Source organism: Panthera uncia, chromosome A2 (genome assembly GCF_023721935.1).
Source record: "Panthera uncia isolate 11264 chromosome A2, Puncia_PCG_1.0, whole genome shotgun sequence".
Lineage (NCBI taxonomy): Eukaryota > Metazoa > Chordata > Mammalia > Carnivora > Felidae > Panthera > Panthera uncia.
The window spans coordinates 7,606,479-7,624,621 of NC_064816.1; the positions used below are offsets into that span (position 1 = coordinate 7,606,479).

The 18,143-nt window shown below is 49.5% G+C and overlaps 1 protein-coding gene and 1 long non-coding RNA gene across 6 annotated transcripts in view; one reads left to right on the top strand and one right to left on the bottom strand.

Moving 5' to 3' along the window:
* LOC125928993 (uncharacterized) overlaps window positions 1-3,065 on the bottom strand; it is an 8,327-nt gene extending 5,262 nt beyond the window's left edge. The window contains exons 1-2 of the long non-coding RNA XR_007459786.1: window positions 2,602-3,065; window positions 13-1,289 (exon numbers count right to left, since the gene is read on the bottom strand). This is a non-coding gene — a long non-coding RNA (uncharacterized LOC125928993). The remainder of the gene's footprint in view (window positions 1-12; window positions 1,290-2,601) is intronic.
* Window positions 3,066-5,124: 2,059 nt separating this feature from the next.
* Window positions 5,125-18,143, top strand: part of SMARCA4 (SWI/SNF related, matrix associated, actin dependent regulator of chromatin, subfamily a, member 4) — a 90,557-nt gene continuing 77,538 nt past the window's right edge. Inside the window, exon 1 of one of the 5 annotated variants that reach the window (XM_049639849.1) lies at window positions 5,125-5,259. The gene's annotated coding sequence lies outside the window, so the exon portion shown is untranslated. The remainder of the gene's footprint in view (window positions 5,260-18,143) is intronic. The other 4 variants (XM_049639850.1, XM_049639848.1, XM_049639852.1 and 1 more) reach the window with 4 other exon arrangements.

Sequence of the window (18,143 nt, forward strand, 5' to 3'; positions counted from 1 at the left end):
TGAGATTGTGACCTGAGCTGAAGTCGGATGCTTAACCGACTGAGCCACCCAGGCGCCCTACAGAATTAGACATTTTAAAATGAACAATACAGGGGCGCCTGGGTAGCTCAGTTGGCTAATCGTTGGACTCTTGATTTCAGCTCAGGTCATGATCTCATGGTTCATGAGTTTGAGCCCTGCATCAGGCTCTGCACTGGTGGTATGGAGCCTGCTGGGGATTCTCTCTCTCTCTGCCCTTCTTCCATTCGCTCTCTCTCTCTCTCTCTCTCTCTAAATAAACAAAAAAAAAAAAAAGAAAAGAAAAAGAAAATGAGCAACTCAGTGGTATTTAGTGCATTCACAATGTGTAAGCTCCGCGTCTATCTAGTTCCAAAATATTTTCATCATCCCCAAATAAAACCCTGAACCAATCAAGCAGGTATTCCCTCCCCCTTCTCCCAAGACCCTGGGCAATCTGCTTTCTGTCTGTATGGATTTGCCTATTCTGGGCATTTGCAACAGACTGTCTGATTTCTTTTATTTAGCACGGTTTCAAGGTTCACCCACCTCATAGCATGCATTAGAACTTCATTTCTTTTTGTGGATGAACATTCCATTGAATGTGTACACCACAGTCCATCCATTCATCTGTTAACAGACACTTGGACTGTTTCCAACTTTTAGCTTTGGTGAGTAGTGGCACAGCAATAAATATTTGTTTTCAAGTATTTGTTCAAGTACCTATTTTCTATTCCTTTGGGTTAGATACCTAGGATGTAGATGGTTTCTTACGGTCACAAGACTGGAAGCTAAGGGTGTGAATACAGATAGGGGACCAAGTCCTGGGGTAGTTCGTTACCAAGAGGTGAGTGGGAAGAAGAGGAAGCTACAAGGGAGCCTGGGAAAGAGCAGCTATTGGCATGGGAAGAAACCCAGAAGTGTGTTAAGTGTGCGGTGCGTTGGAAGCCAAGTGAATACAATGTCTTTTTTTTTTTTTTTAATTTTTAATGTTTATTTAGTTTTGAGAGAGAGAGAGAATCCAAAGCAGTCTGCAGGTTCTGAGCTGTTAGCACAGAGCCCGACGCGGGGCTCGAACTCGTGAACCACTAGATCATGGTCTGAGTTGAAGTCAGACGCTCAACCGACTGAGCCACCCACCCAGGCGCCCCATGAATAGAATGTTCTAAGGAGGTAACGTGTCAACTGTTGCCAGAGGGTCAGGGAAAGTGAAGATGAGAATTGACTCCTGCGTTTAGCAACAGGCAGGTGCCTGTGAGCTTGAAGAGTCATTCCAGTGGAATAGGAAAGGCCTGAAAAGAGCAAATTTAACAGAAGTTAGAGAAGACCTAAATAAACAGATACACCATGTTCATGGATCAGAGGATGTAATATTAAGGTAACAATTCTCCCCAAATTGGCCTACAGATTCAATGCGATCCCACTCAAAATCCCAGCAGTTTTTGGTAGAAATTGACAGGCTGATTCTAAAATTTACACAGAAATGCGAGGACCTAGAGTAACCAAAACAATTTTTAAAAAGGGCAAATTCGGAGGAGTACCTGATTTCAAGACTTATTATAAAGCTACACTTACCAAGACAGTGTGGTCTTAGCATAACGTAGACTTATCGATCAATAACAAAACCTGGGAATCCAGAATCAGACTCATGCTTCAACAGTGAATCGATTTTGACAAAAGTGCCACAGTAATTCAATGTGGGAGCAGACATTTCAGGACTGGGGCTGGGACAATTAGATATCCCTCCAGAAAACAATGAACTTCATTTTAACTCATGCCACACATGAAAATGAACGTAACACGTATCGCAGACCCTGAGCGTTAAAGGCACCAGTTTTATTTACACTGGGATCCCAACGTACAGCCACGAAGCACTGGTCTACAAAACTGTTCCCGATAGACATCTTGCCCTTAAAGCAGGACTCTAGCTCCTTCCTTGCCGCCATTCTCATGTCCTCATGGTCTCCCCTGCAGAGAAAGCTGCTCACGCTTTCACCTCTCAGGTCTATTCCTTCAGCTTCTATCCATTCTACCTCCAATTTCCTCCACCTCTCTCTACGTCTACCAACCTCACTCTACCAACCTCACCCTACCGTAGGCCACCATCCATTCTACCCCGGGCCGTGGCAATGGCCTAAAGGGACTCATCACCTCCCGTCCTTCTTCCCCTTCAGCCCAGACTCCACCCTGCAGCATGAGTAACTATGGGACTCTCTTGATTAAAGCCTTTCGAATACTTCCCCAACGTGGTCAGGGAAAAGCTAAAGAGCCTCACCGCAGGCTACGAGGCCCCGCCCAGCGTAGCTGTCGTTGATCTGCCCTCCTCAGCCAAATGGGCCTTCTTCTGTTCCAACGCTCTCTTCCTCCTCGGGGGCCTGGTACATCTTGTTCCCTCTACCTAGTGCCCTCCTCCTCCCGGCCCTTGCTCATCTTTTGCGACTTGGCATAAGCGCGTCTTTCTCCGAGAGGTCTAGCTGACTTGAGTGCTCAACTCCAGGAGGGTCCCGTTATGATCTCTGCGCTGTGGGCCTTTCTTCCGTTGCACTTAACATTTTCCTATCATGTATTAGCTGATCAATATGGGAGACGGTCACCTGAACTCACAGATTGTCCACATCACGACCAGGACACTGTCTGCTCAGCGTACCACTGGAGGCCAGGGACCAGCTCAGTGTTTAGTATGTCAAGGACGTTTAAGAAACACCACCTGAGGGAACGAGACTGAAATTCAGACCCCACTTGCCCATTTCATGTGCATTATTCAACATCATGAGCTAAGGTTCAGAAAACTCCCAGGTGGCCTGCTTCCACAGATTCCTCATAAGGAATCTGTGGAGGGGAGTGTTGTTATTGTTTCCATCGTACAGGTGAAGAAAGGAAAGTGCAGAAGAGTCCAGTAAATGTTTCTGGCAACACCCAGCTACTACCAGTGGAGTCAGGTTTTGGGTCCAGGTCTTTTCGGACTCCAGCATTGAGATCTCACGGTCTACCCAATATTGCAAGTGTCGTGGGGAGCAGTATGGTGACCGGGATGGGTGGGGTATGGGCTGCCCCCGTTGCCAGGGCTGGACCAGCCTTGTCCTACTGGCCATGGCTGAAGATTACTGAATGGGGAGGATGAGAGGGGAGCCGGGTCCCCACTCTGAACTAGAAGGACCAGGTCCCTAGCTTCTGCTCCCAGCCTTCAGATACTAGTGCTTAACGTTCCTCAGCTCATTTCAGGTGTCTCCTTACTGTCATCCCATGTAGCCCCCGGGGTGAACATGAATTCAGAGTCTATTTTTCTAAATAAATTGGAAAACCGTACCAAAAAAAAAAAAAAAAAAAAAAAAAAGCAGCAATGAGCTAATGCAGCCATGATACACACTTAATCGGCAATCCATCTGCATTATTCTTTCAATTAAAAAATTTAGGGGCACCCGTGTGGCTTAGTCGATTCAGTGTCTGACTTCGACTCATGTCATGATCTCCTGATCTCCTGACTCCTGAGTTTTGAGCCCTGTGTTGAGCTCTGTGCTGACAGCTCAGAGCCTGAAGCCTGCTTCAGATTCTGTGTCTCCCCCTCTCTCTGCCCCTCCCAAGCTTATGCTCTATCTCTATCAAAAATAAACATTTAAAAAAAATTTTTTTAATTAAAGTATCACATAGGGGGCGGCCGGCACACCACAATGATTTATCTGTACGTAGATGTAAATGCTAGGTATTCAATAGTGACTAAATTGGTAACATCTTTACCATTTATTTTATTTTAAATGTTTATCTTTGAGAGAGAGAGACAGACAGACAGGCAAAGCACAAGCGGGGTAGGGGCAGAGAGAGGGAGACACACAGAATGTGAAGCAAGCAGGCTCCAGGTTCTGAGCTGTCAGCACAGAGCCGGATGTGAGGCTCGAATCCACACACCGTGAGGTAATGACCTGAGCTGAAGTCAAGAGTCCCACGCTTAACTGACTGAGCCATCCAGGTGCCCCACATCTTTGCCATTTAAATTGAGGGTAAGAAGGCAGACAATAAAAAGGGCACTCAAACATGAAGGAAAGAAAAAGGAGGCAGTGATCAAAAGGAGGTGAGGCTTGAGGTGATTCTGTCGGCTGAGACCTGAAGATTAAGAGCAGGCTTGAGGGAGGCAGGAACAAGGACAGGCTGTGGGCCCTGACTTAGGGGAGCACTTGACCACTCGGAGAACTGAAACAACTGGAGACCCTTTCAAAACACAGAGAAGAGGCCTAGAGGCTCAGGTCCTCCACACTAAGAACAAGGCTCTTTCATGTTTTGACTCCAACATCTTCCCAGGGACGCCTTCTCTGGCTGCTCCATTTAAAATTTCCACGACTCTCCACGTTTCCGTCCCAACACAATGTATTTTACTTATTTCTCTTGCCTCTCGCTTGCCTTCCTAGTTCCACAACGGTTGAGATCGTCTGTGCGGTGCCACAGCACTTGCGTCTAGGACTCAGCAGTAGGTCAAAAATTATTTGCCAAACCAACAGTGCTAGGTAAGTTCTAAAAAAAAAAAAAAAAAAAAAAAAAAAAAGCCACGATCGAAGGCCACCTGGCTTTGCTGAACAGACCCCGCCATCCCCCAACCAAAAATAAAAAAAAAAGCAGCTCCCAGACCCGCCCTTGGCCCCAGTCTAGCCTGCCCGCCTCCCGACCTTACGCACGGCCTCGGGTCTTCATCTGCGGGTCTCAAAGCCCCTCGGCCAACCCTTCCCTGCAGACCCCGCCGCCATTCCATCCCATCCCATCCCCCAACCCCCCGCCGCAGCCGCGGGAACCAACGCAGCCACCGCCGCAGTGGCGCCCGCTCTGCGCATGCTCGGCAGCGTGGGGACGCAGCGTGAGGACGAAGACGCCGGTGCGCATGAGCAAGACCTTCCCGGATTGGGTCGGGGGAGAACATCTGGAGCGCCAGCTTTCTCTGGTCCCGCCTACCTCCGCTAGGCCCCGAGCGGACGCGCACGCGCGCTGGGAGCGGAAGGGCGGACGGGCGCGCGCACGAGGCCGGGCGGGCGGCGGAAGCGAGAGAAGCCGACCGTAGGGGGGAGGGGAGCTGGCGAGTGCGCGCGCAGCGGGGGCGCGGGCGGCGTGGGGGGGCGGCCGAGGCGAGCGGGCGCGCGCGCGAGACTTACCCTCTCTCGGCGGCGGTGGCGGCGGCGGCTTCTTTGTTTCGTGAGGAGAGGCGAGACGCCCACTCTGCCCCCGGCCCCGCGCGGAGGGGCGGGGGCGGCGCCGGGAAGGCGACGGCGCCGGCGGCTCTCGGTGAGGAACGCGGGCCGCGGGGGGAGCGTGGCGCGGGGCTTGGGAGGACGGTTTGAATGGAGCCGGGGCGCCGAGGGGGGAGGGGGCCGCCGGCGCCCACAGCGGGGCTGGGGTACGGCGGCGCCCGAGGGTCAAGAAGCCTGGCCGGCACCGCGCGCGCGGAGAAGGCCACAGTGTAGCGAGGCCGCGGCGGCTACAGCATCCGCGGGCCGTGGGGTGGGGGCCCGGGCCGCGTGGAGGCCGCGCGCGCGCTCTCGCCGGGGTCGCCGGACAAAGCTCTCCGCCTCCTCGGCGGGCCGGTGTCCCGGCCCCCAGTCGCCGTATCCGTCGCGGCAGCAACAATAGCATGGCGTTGGGGCTTCTCTGGCTACGTTGTAACGGGTCCGACCCAAATGTCTTTTGGGGGAGGTGGCGGCCGGGGCTCAGTAGGAAAAACCCCAAATGAATCTAGTGTCGCCTGGAAACGAGCATTAGCATTAGCAATCCCTTTGGGTTAGCCGACCTAAAATTTTATTTAAGAAAATCACGTAGTCTAGATTTTTCAAGGAAAAGTAAAGAACTCCCCCAACCTCTTGCAAGCGGCGACTTCAAAAATGTTTGCCCTAAAGTGGGGAGTCTAGAGCGAGTGAGGGAGGACGGGTAGAACTGTTTGCTCTTGAAAGCATTGTTTTTGTTTTGCATCCTTTCGCCTTCCTTCCAATTGATTTTCCAGATTAAGGCTTTTATTTAAAACGTGGGCCTTTCGGAGAGTGTTTTGTGCTGGTGTTGAAGACACGAGTCTTGGTTTTTTTTGCCCCCAGTGAATCCTTGGAAAAGTAGGGAATACGTGCAAAAGTCACTTCCTAGGAATTTGAAACAAGTTTTCAATTTGAACTGACAGACCGGATTGGAGTTTGCTTATGGTCGATGTCGGTCACTTAGCTGTGTGATCTTAGATAAATAGCTTAATCTCTCTGAACCTTTTAGTTTCCTCATTTGTGAAATGGGGATAATGCCACAAATAGAGTTGGTGAAAACCTGTAAAATGGTTTCTGATAAGTGGGAAGTGCTGTTGTTAATTGTCAGGCCCAATCTCCTTCATTTTTTTTTTTTTCCATGTTTATTTTAAGAGAGAAAAAGTGTGAGTGGGGAAGGGGAGAGAGAAGGAGAATCCCAAGCTGGCTCTGCAGAGCCTGAAGGTGGGGAGAGGGGGTTGGTCTCCACCTCAGCTGAGATGCTTAACAGACTGAGCCAACCCAGGCACCCCCTCCTCCTTCATTGTTGAGCAAATATTTGTTGAGTCCCTACTGGGTGTTAGATGGTTGGTGATTGGATGCCCTGAGGAGCCTCTCCAGTCTTGCAGGGGAACAGATGGTAAAGGTGGGAACAGCTCCCTGTGGCCTGTCATGGAATCCTCACTACCCTTCCTGTGCGAGGAACACAGTAGATGCACGGGGGAGCGATGGGGGCCAGAGATCATCGAGATTGTGTGGAAGAGGGGGCCTTTACTCAGAATCAGGGCCAGTGCATTTGAGCCCTTGGACCGGTCGTTGCTGTGCAGTGCTACACTCGCACATCACCTTGATCCTTTCTTGTGTAGCAGTTACCCCAGTTTGTAATTACTCATTCATTCTTCTCTGAGGGCCATCAGAGCAGGGATCATGTCTGCTTGGTCTCCCAGTGTGTCCCCTGGGTCTGGCACATAGTAGGTCCTTAGGGAACATTTGTGGAGTGAATGAGGAGAGCCCCGGGGAGGATGGAGTGGATTTATGTGTGAAATGCTTGACGCAGGACTGGGGGTGGGTTGTAAGCAGTAAGCGTTCGTTGCCCGTGTTGGTTTAACAGGCCATTGTCGCCAGGGAATGAGGGTGTGGGGTGGTGGTCAGGACTGCTAGTTCTGGAATCAGACCTCCTGGATTCACACCTAGCTTTCTAAATCCTAGTTTGACCTCGAGCAAGGCATTTACCAGCAGGTCCCCCCACTTGTGAAACAGGTATGACAGCAATGCTGCCTCAGACAGTTGTCAGGGTTGAGAACATGACATGGGGAGCCGCTTCACACACTGCAGTCACTATAGGGAACACTCACTTCATTGGAGGTAATGTTGTTTGTTGTGTGTACGTGTTTATACATATGTAGACATATATATGTTGACTATCTAAAAAGTGAGCAACATAATTTAGAATCATTCTATATCCCAAGAAGCCCAGGTTTGATGAGCTGGTTATATATATATTGTAGTTTCTTTAAAATTGGTGCATACATACTTATGGCGATCATAAATGCTCCTCTCTGTGCCACATACCTTTGTCACACCTTATGGATCCTCAGAACACTGAGAGGTAGCCCTAGACCAGCCCCTTGTCTTCTCTGTTATGGGATGAGGTGTGTTGGGTGAGAACAGCATTCTGCCGGTGAAGCAACTGACATTTAGGGATATTTCTTCACCAAGGGTTCTAGTCAGCCTTGTGGGTTTGACTCCTGGCTTTGCCACTTTCCCTCTTGGTGCCTCAGAGAAACGGAGGTGACAGTTCCCAGCACTTAGTGAATCCTCAGATGTGCCATCCAATTTTGGCCTCAGTTATTAAGGCTGCCGTCACACAGAGGGACCCATTCACACCCACCATAGACAGAACACAACATGAATGGTGCCCCCTGGAGTTGTGCAAGAAGTTCCCCAGCCTCACATTCCCCATTCGAACAAGTGGGCTTTGACAGCCTGCCACAAGCCAGGCCCTGACGGAGGCTGGGGATTCAGCCAGGAACAGGCAGACAAGGGCCCTGTTCTCATTCAGTCATATCTATCTCCTTATTTGCAAAGGGAGACAGTAATGGTACCCAGCTACTAGGTTTGTTGCAAGGACTAAACAACGACAACTGTATAGTGCTCAGAACAGTGCCTGGCACATAGTGCTAAATAGTTGGTAGCTATTGTCACGTGTTAGGGTTCCTACAACACCCTGGCAGGTTGAGATACAGAATACATTTTTACCCTGTTGTGAGAGTTCTGTATGTTTTCAAAGTGATTCAAAGGAATCAGCTCTTCTGTTTTGTCTTCCATCATTGAAAAATTGTAAGCGTGTGATTTCACCATAATGCGTTGGAAAGAGAGGCGTGTGTTCGGTGGCCTTGGTTTTGGAAGATATCAAGTGTTTGTTTCCCATCTCACATATTTCCTCATGACTTGTAACATTGATTGGAACACTTAAGAGAGAATTGAAGTTAAAAAAAATCAAATCAAAGGGATGTGCAAAACCTCCAATAAAGGGGAGGTAACAGCTGCCAGAATATTGGGGGGAAATGTCTGCGGGGGAGCACATCAGAATCAGGTCTGAGGCTAAATGGAGTTGCCATTGCTGTCACCCTTACGGAGATCATCCCTAAGAAGTATAAGGCTCATTGATATGATTGGTAGTATCTTAGTTGGAGTTTTTTGTTAACTGCATGCTGATGATACTAATTTTTCAGGACATGGATTTGATGGGTATGAGAAATTTGACCTCGAATCATCTTCATGTAAGGGAATTGGCCTTGAGGGTAGTGCCGGGTACCCAGCTGGGTTTGCTGAGCAGTTGGATTGCACAGGGCAGAAAGAACGGAAGGGATGCATCCATTTCCTTACAGTTCCCTCAGAGAAGGGGCTTTCTTTAGAAAAGAGGTGTTAGCAGGGCATAAACCAGCCCAGGCCCCTTCGATGCCTTTGCGGCTAGACTGGTCTCCAGAGCTTTGCCTGGGGACTGTTACTTTGTTAAATGAAGCATGTCTTCATTTTCGCCTGTGGATACTTGTTACTGTCTGGGTTTTGCTCGGTGTGTGAGATAAAGGAGGACGGACCCCATTTTTAGTAGCAATGGGCTTTAAAATGGCTCCTTGGGATGGTTTAAGTTCTCCTTTCGCTGGTAAGTCATGCCCCACTGGCTCAGGAAGCAGGTGGCTGCGTGGCAGTTGCTGCCTTACCTGTTACAGAGGGGACGGGATTTGACGTGTGCCACCTTGATTTGCACCAAAAGTCCCAGTAAAGGGGCACGGTGGGTGGTGTCATTGTCTTAAAGGTGACGATGCAGCACAGGGGTCTGCTTGTTGGGCCCTGAGAGCTACATCTGGCCCTGATGACTGCTGGGTGTGCTTTTGGTCACAGCCTGGTCTGCTGTTGTGCTGAATGCCCGTGCCCACCTCCTGGGAACACGCTGTGGATATTCCTGCCTGTCAGAGTGCTTCCATTTGCCTGCACTTTGCACCCTTCCGGGCTGTCCTGCCTTTTGATACTTAGACTAAATTCGTTACTCAGGCTTTGGAGTCAGACAGACTTGAGGCAGGACTCTACTTCCTGTGTGATGTTGGACCAATGACTTAACCTCTCTGAGCAGAAAACCCTTGGTCCGGGGCGCCTGGGTGGCGCAGTCGGTTAAGCGTCCGACTTCAGCCAGGTCACGATCTCGCGGTCCGTGAGTTCGAGCCCCGCGTCAGGCTCTGGGCTGATGGCTCGGAGCCTGGAGCCTGTTTTCGATTCTGTGTCTCCCTCTCTCTCTCTGCCCCTCCCCCGTTCATGCTCTGTCTCTCTCTGTCCCAACAATAAATAAAAAACGTTGAAAAAAAAAATTAAAAAAAAAAAAAAAAGAAAACCCTTGGTCCTCCCGTAGCCTCCCCAGTTGGCACCTCCAGTCACCAGTATCGAACCAAAGGATGTGAGGTGAAATCCAGCCTGTCTGGGCTTTGCCAAACCTGGCTCAAGGCAGGGGCAGGCGGGGGGGGGGGGGGGGGGAGGGGGCGCCTTTTATATTTCAAAAGATAATGTGCTGAGACCCTGTTGGTTACCTTGGTCACCACTGACTCCTTTCATTCTTTTACCCTTACATCTGTTCCATCACTGTGTCCAGAGAAATCTTCTAAAACCATCATCAGACCGTGTCACTGCCATGCCCAGAACATTCCAGAGGGTTTCCCTTGAACCTAGAATAGACTCTTACCTCCTCACTGCTGCCCTTCAGGCCTGCGATCTGCTCTCCCCGCTCATCTCTGACTTCGTCTCCTGCCGCATCCCTCCTCTGCTCTAATCCAGCACAGTCCCGTCCCAGGGCCTTTGTACTTGTTGGTGGTCCCTTGCCCACCCACTGGATGGTTGGCCTCCCTTTCCGCTTCAGGTGTCTGCTTAGATGTATCCCCTCACGGAGCCCGTCCCTGGCCACTATGATTGAAAGAGTGATTCCTGCCAGCTTGATGGTTAACCCTGCTTATTTTTTTCACAGTGGAAGTTCATACCACTTCCACCCCCCCGTAACATCGTGTCATACTTATTTGTGTGCTCGCCTCTGTCACTCTGTTGTCAGTTCCACCAGGAACCGTCAGTTCCAACGAGGCAGGGATTTTGTTGGCTGCTGGATGCCCAGTACCTGGTACTTTGTTCAGCACAGAGTTGGTTCTCAGTCGATATTTGAGGTACCTGGCAGGGTCTGTCACAGGTAGAACTCCACAGGTATGGCCACCATGCCTCCCTGGCCATTCTTGCATTTTGTGTGCCGCTGTTATTGGGGGGACTTCTCTCCTGCCCTCTCCACAAGTTGTGTGTTGTGCTCTGTGTTGACTATACAGCAGGTACCACAAGAGACCCAGCAGCAGGTCATGACATCCACCCAGTGTGACTTGATCAGCCTTAAAAAGAGAAAAAGGAGAGAGTCTATCCATGTTTCACAGGGAACGTGGTCAGGACAGATTTGTAAAATTGGTTGGATTTACTTGATGTGTGTTTGCTGGGTCATGTCGTGACCGACGATCGTGGTCAAAAGAGTTTGACAAATGCCCGTCTAGTGGATAGATCGGAAAGTGTTTGTGTTCTCTCAGTGGAGACACTGCATCTTCCTGCTGGATTAGAGCATGAACTCCACAAGGGCAGAGAACTGGCCAGGTTGTCATCATGTCTTCACATCTTCTGGTGTGTTTTATTTAAAAAAAATTTTTTTTTTTAATGTTTTTATTTATTTTTGAGACAGAGAGAGACAGAGCACGAGCAGGGGAGGGGCAGAGAGAGAGGGAGACACAGACTCCGAAGCAGGCTTCAGGCTCTGAGCTGTCAGCACAGAGCCCGACACGGGGCTCGAACTCACGGACCGTGAGATCATGACCCGAGCCAAAGTCAGACGCTGAACCGACTGAGCCACCCAGGTGCCCCTCTTCTGATGTGTTTTTAGATGAGGAGGTGCTCTTCAAAAAAGTTTTTTTTAATGTTTATTTATTTTTGAGAGAGAGTACACGTACGGGGGAGAGTCAGAGAGAGAGAATCCTAAGCAGGCTCCACGCTCAGCGCAGAGCCCCACTCAGGGCTCGGTCTCAAGACCCTGAGATCATGACCTGAGCCAAAATCAGGAGTCAGATGCTCAACCGACTGAGCCACACAGGTGCCCCTGAATGAAAAATTTTTTAAAGGGCAGGAGGTGTGGATTCCAATGAATAAAATGATGCATAATTCCTAGTGTTAAAAATAGTACAGTAGACTCCCATATCCATGAGGCATACGTTCCAAGACACCCCGCCCCCAGTGGTTGCCTGAAACCATGGATAGTACTGAACCCTATCTGTACTGTGTCTTCTTATACATGTATACTTACGGTAAAGTTTAATTTACAGTCGAGGCACTGTAAGTGATTAGCAACGTGAAAATTAATGACAGGAAACCTCATTTAAAGTGAATGGGGGAGACAGAAGGGGGAGCTCTCAAACCCCAACGCTTGTCATTGGTTGCAGACCCAACAGGAACACACCTACCTTGCAAGTCAAAGCTTGCAGGTCACAGTACTTGACTACCCCAGCTGAGGAAGAAAGGTTTCTCTTCTGCCCCAGCAACAGCCCAGCCAATGAGAGACTGTCACAACTCAGCCAATGAAACACTACTACACTTCTACCTGCCCCTTTGCTTCTAGTTTATACCAGCCCTCCTGACGCCCCCCATTCCTTCCATAAAAGAGCGTTCTTCTTTGTTCCCTAGACTTGCTTATGGTTTTGCCATAGTTTGCTTGTCCGGATTGCGATTCCCTGCCACTCCCAAATAAACCCATTTTTGCTGGGAAGTTAACTGACAGTTTTATTTTTAAGGTAAACAACAACAACCGATAATAAAATGGAGCAATTGTGACAATGTACTGTGATAAAAGTGTGTCAATGTGTTCTTTCTCAAAACACCTTATCATACTGTACTTACTGTTCTTGTGACCATGCGAGGTGATAAAATGCCTGTGTGATGAGATGAAGTGAGGTGAGTAATGTAGGCGTTGTGATGCACCGTTAAGCTACAATTGATTTTCTGGCAAAACCCAGCCTGGCGGGGTCAGGGGGGCGGGGGGTGCAGGGATCATCTGCTTGCAGACCACGATTGACCCTGGGTAACTGAAACTGGAAAGTGAAACCTGGATGGGGGGGTTTGAGGAGAGGAACTACTGTACTTAGTAACATACAGACTTGGTGTGTTTACGTTTTAGGTAGAACTGATAAGACATTGTAATTAATTACCATGACAGAGGTTTTTGTTTGTTTCTGAACTATATTCCTTTTTAAACGTAGGGCAAGGTTTTGCTACTTAATTATATTGCAAAGAAAATGCCCAACAGCCAGCTGTGGAACAGCCAATGTTGAGGAAGCACCGTCTCAGGAATAAGCTATCCATATGTTCCCTGAGACAGCGGATGCCTCGTCCCATACGTCCTTTCAGGTTCACAGACCAGTGCGCCCCACACCATCCGTTCGGGTGTGGACGCTTTGCTTAGTAGAGTATGGGGGGAAACCTCATTTTGTAGTTTTAATGTAACAAATAAAGCTGCTTTTGCTGAAAGGCATCCTGCCCAGCCTCCTTGATCAGTCTGAGAACCCTGCCATGGCTTGACCACAGTGTGTCTGCTGATGAGACACGTAAGGGAACAAATTTCTCTGTGCCCAAAAAGCAACGTAGCAGCTTTCTTGGGGCCAAACTTAAGGACAGTGCTGATTTCCAGGCAAGATAGGAGAAGAAAACCCACACACCATAATCCCAGCAAGCAGAGTTTAGAGGGTCCTTATCGCCTGTTAGCTGCCGTCTGTCTTGCTGCAGTGGGTGGCCACCACCATTCTTTTTACTAATTTTCTTTTTTCAATTTTAATTCCAGTATAGTTAACATACAGTGTTATATTAGTTTCAGGTGTATGACGTAGTGGTTGAAGTGGGGTGCCTGGGTGGCTCTGTCCGTTAAGCATCTGGCTCTTTGGCTCAGGTCATACTGTCACAGTTCGTGGGTTTGAGCCCTGCATCGGGTTCTGTGCTGGCAATGCAGAGCCTGCTTGAGAATCTCTCTCTGCCTCTCCCCAACTCCTGCATTCTCTGTCTCTCTCTCAAAATAAATAAAGTTAAAAAAAACAAGAATTACAAATTACTCAGTGTTGGGCACCTGGGTGGCTCAGTCGGTTAAGCGGCTGACTTCGGCTCAGGTCATGATCTCGCGGTCTGTGAGTTCGAGCCCCGCGTCGGGCTCTGTGCTGACAGCTCAGAGCCTGGAGCCTATTTCAGATTCTGTGTCTCCCTCTCTCTGACCCTCCCCCGTGCATGCTCTGTCTCTCTCTGTCTCAAAAATAAATAAACGTTAAAAAAAATTAAAAAAAAAATTACTCAGTGTTCATCAGGGCAAGTATATTAATCTCCTTCACCTGTCCCACCCATCCCCCCACCCCCCCTCCCCTCGTAACCACCACTTTGTTCCCTATAGTTAACGAGTCTGTTTTTTGGTTTGTCTCTTTTTCTCTTTCTTCATTTGTTTCGTGTCTTAAATTTCACATACGAGTGCAATCCTATGGTATTTGTCTTTATCTGACTGACTTCACTTAGCATTATACTCTCTAGATCCATCCATGTTGTTGCAACCATGGGTCTTTTTTATAAGAGCAAAGCGAAGGGGGGTATGAAAGAAGAAGACCTACTTCTCAAGCAGTCTGGTTCTGCATTTGAACGTCAATAGATGTTTCTATTTTAAATGATGATTTTGATGAAGTTGAAAGTAGAAAAGAATGCAATCCTCAAATCCTTTCATCTCTTTTATTTCCACAAAGGCACCCCCCTGGCCATCTTCTTCTGGGTATTTATTTCCCAGGTCTTTTTCTGATCTAGGTAGGTTGGTTGGTTGGTTGGTTTTGGTGTTTTTTAAAAAGAACACATAGGATTGCAAAAGTAGTAGAAGGTTATTGTAAAAAAACAACAGCACACCGACACAAAAAACACCAGAGCTCTGTGATGTGGAAAGTGTCAGTTCCCCATCATACGCCTCCTGAGAGAGCTGCCGGCCGCTGCCAACCACAGTTTGGCACGTTTTCTTGGGACCGGTCTGTACGTGCAGATGAGCTCGCGTACGTTCTTCCTCTCAGCAGAGTGGGGCTTGGGCCAAGCACACCTTACGTTGGTGCCCCCTTCTTTCCTCTGCTTCATCGCGGACCTTCCTCCACGTCCGTGTGCACGAAGCTACTTCATTCATGTTTGATAGCGTCTCGTTTCTGGGGCGTGGATAGTGTGGGGGTTCTGATTGTTCAGCACTTGGGGTGCTCAGAGAAATCAAGGTGATAAGACCGCGTCACTTCTAGACCCGTTGGCCCTGGGAACCCATTTTTTTTTCATCCTGTAACCTGTCGAATGTCTTAGCTTTCAGGGTTTTGATTCTTGCCCCGGAGTAGTTTTATCTGCCATCACATTCCTTTGGGCTGCCTACCCAGATTCCCAGGTTCTGTTCCCTTCTCATGGAGCCCCCAGACGCACTTGACCCACAGGCCACACACACTTAGGCTCCCAGAAATACGTGCTAGTGGTGGTACTGTTTGTCCCCTTGTGCTGCTTAGGTGTGGCTGACTGGTCTGAGATGGATTTCAGTGTTTGTATTTAATTACCTTCTTTTTTCCAGCCCAGACACCAAGTGACTCATCACAGGGAGACTTGCAGGAGTCTGGTCTGAATGATGGAAGCCACCTGAAACCCTAGGACCATAGGACAACCTTGGGGACCCAAGGAATTTGCTGAAAATGCCAAATCCTCAGTTTACTGTATAGGAAAGGTGGAGGTGTTTGGTGATGAGGGAAGAAGGGGTGGGGAGAGGGCTGGGCTGGTCCTTGCCCTCAGATCCACCTCCCTTCTGAAATTTCTGGCCAAGCTTTCAGGCCCTCCTGAGCGGGCACCACGCTGGATCGCAGTAGTGCCCTGTCCCATATCATACGCAGCTCTCTCGAGGGCCAGGCCCACCCCTGCCCTTTAAGAAGGGTTGGCTGGCCAAAAGGGGCTTGATGGTGGGTAACAACACCGCATTTGTGCGAGCGGGATCCGAGAGGGCAAGGGAGAATTTGCAGCAGCTCAGATCTTGCCTGTCGATTGCCAGGGCGGACCTCATCACTTGGGACAGCCGGTCTTTACACGGGGCCGCGCGGCCTTCAGGCAGCCAGTGTTCCTCCTCCGGTTCCGCAAAGCTGCCTTGTGCAACCTCTACTTCCTGGGTTTGTTCCTGAGCACTTCTGGACAGGAGCATCCTTTGAGGTTTGTCCTGCGGGGGAGGCTAAGTTTAGGAAGCACGTTCTCCAGAGCAGTTACTTACTCCGTGGCTTGGTTTACTCGTGTCTTTATGAGAAGAGGAGGCCGCTGCTTCTGGGTCAGTAGTGACAAGCAGTAAGCGACCGCTCGGTGAACGTGGAGGCCCTGGGCATCACTTTCTGCCCGTACGAGCCTTGCTTGCGTTCACTCGAGGGATGCCGGCTGTGACCCCTGAGGGGGGGATTGGCCTCCGCACCAGCCTACGGAGGAGGAAACGGGCTGGTGGAGGTTAAGTCGCCCACCTAGGATCATGTGGTTGGCAAGTGGTAAAGTCCACACGCAGCCCTGCCTCCCCGCTCTGGCTGGGTCATCTTCCCTGTGGCTTCTTTGTGACTGGTAACATCCTCAGCAGTTGTAAATCCCTAGGGAGCGGAGCAAGTCACAGTCTCTCTGGAGTTGAAAATATCCCTTTCCTTCCTCTATCTCCGTGACCTTGAGATTGTAAAGGAAAACCGATTTCCTCTGCTCACAGCACTCTAACACCAAATGTACGGGTTTTCCACACCGAGCAAGTTTCTGCAGATACCAGCTGAGTGTCCTACACTTCAACTCTGACACGGATTACCCAAAGTTAGTGCAGACCTCAGAGGTTGGGGGCTCAGTCCCACAAGACTGCCCCCCCACTGCAGGCACCGGTCCCAAGGAGTGGGTCCCCAGGTTACCCGCGCTTCTGTCCAACTTGGTTACAAATGGGGTTCCCATGACCCCCTTCTCAGGTTTAATTATTTGATATAATAGCTCACCAACCTTGAGCCATTTACCTATGTTTGCCAGTTTATTATAAAGGATATTGTAAAGGATAGGGATGAATAGCCGTATGAAGAAGTAAATAAACTGAGATCTAGAAGGATCCTGATCCCAGGAACTTCTGTCCCCATGGAGTAGGAATGCACCATCCTCCTAGCACATGGATGTGCTCACCAACCCATAGAGCTCTCCTAGCCTCTTAGAGTTTTTATGGATGCTTTATTATGTAGACGTGTATTAATTCACTTTCCAATTCCTCTCCCCTCTTTGGAGGATGGGGCTGAAGCTTCTAGTCATGGTTTGGTCTTTCTGGCAACCAGCCCCCATCCTGAAGCTATCCAGGAGCCACCCAGAGTCCCTTCATTAGAATAAAAGACCCTCCTATCCCTGAGGAAATTACAAGGGTTTTAGTCAAAAACTGAAGGCAGAGACCAAATACATGTTTCTCACGATCTCAGGGAGACAAAAATTTTCTTGAACAGGACGCCAAAACCATTAGCCATGTAAGGACAAACCTGATAAATAAGACGCCATTAAAATAAGAACTTCTCTGGGCACTGGGTGTCGTATGTAAGTGATGAATCATGGGAATCTACCCCCCAAACCAAGAACACACTGTATACGCTGTATGTTAGCCAACTTGACAACAAATTATATTAAAATAAATAAAAAATGAAAAGGCAGAAAATAAACAAAATAAGAACTTCTCTGCGTCCCGAGACACCCTTAGGAGAATGCAAGCAAGGGTGAGCCCCAGACTGGGCGAGGAACCACATATCCCCAAGTGAAGCATTAGTGAGAACAGGGCCTCTGCAGAAGTGAGTATCTCCGTGGCCAGTCAGCATACAGAAAGGGATTCGATGCCATTGGTTGCAAGGGAAATGCCAAAGAAAATTATAAGATACGATTATACACTCACTGGAACAGTTACAAGTTACAGGGACCGACAGTGCCGAGCGCCAGCGTTGACAGAGAGGAGCTGGAACGCGTTACCCTCTGCTGCGGGGATGGCGGTGTGTGGGACTGTGGTCCTGATTTGGAAAGCTGGCGATACTTACCAGAGCCAAATTTATGCCTTCCTCTGACTAACGGTTCCACTCCTGGGTCCCCAAGGAAAATGAATGCGTGCGTCTGCCAGATGACGTTGGTAGCAGCTTTAGTCGCGACAGCCCAAACCTGGCCGCACAGGGTCTGCGAATAGGAGAGTGGGCAGATGAAGAAGAACGAAGGACCACCGTCCCAGCAACGTGGGTGCCCCTCGCAGAAGAGTCAGAGGATACCACCGTGGGTTTTTCTTTCTTTTTTTTTTCCAGATGCAGTTCAGTAACGGGTGAAACCAAAGAGTGGTAGAGGCAGAGCAGTGTTTCCCTGGGGGGGGGGGGGTGGTCTTCATGGGAGGGGCCCAGATGCCTTCGAGAATGTCGGAAGTGTTCGGTCTGATCTGGGATTCATCCAGCTGTACGCCTAGGTGTGCTGATGCTCCGTGCGAGTGAATCCGATGCTCCCTCTTCACACCCGGGACCAGAGAGCTGCTCCCGTTCCACTTTCCTGTCCTCTCCATCATGATGCTGGGGGCCT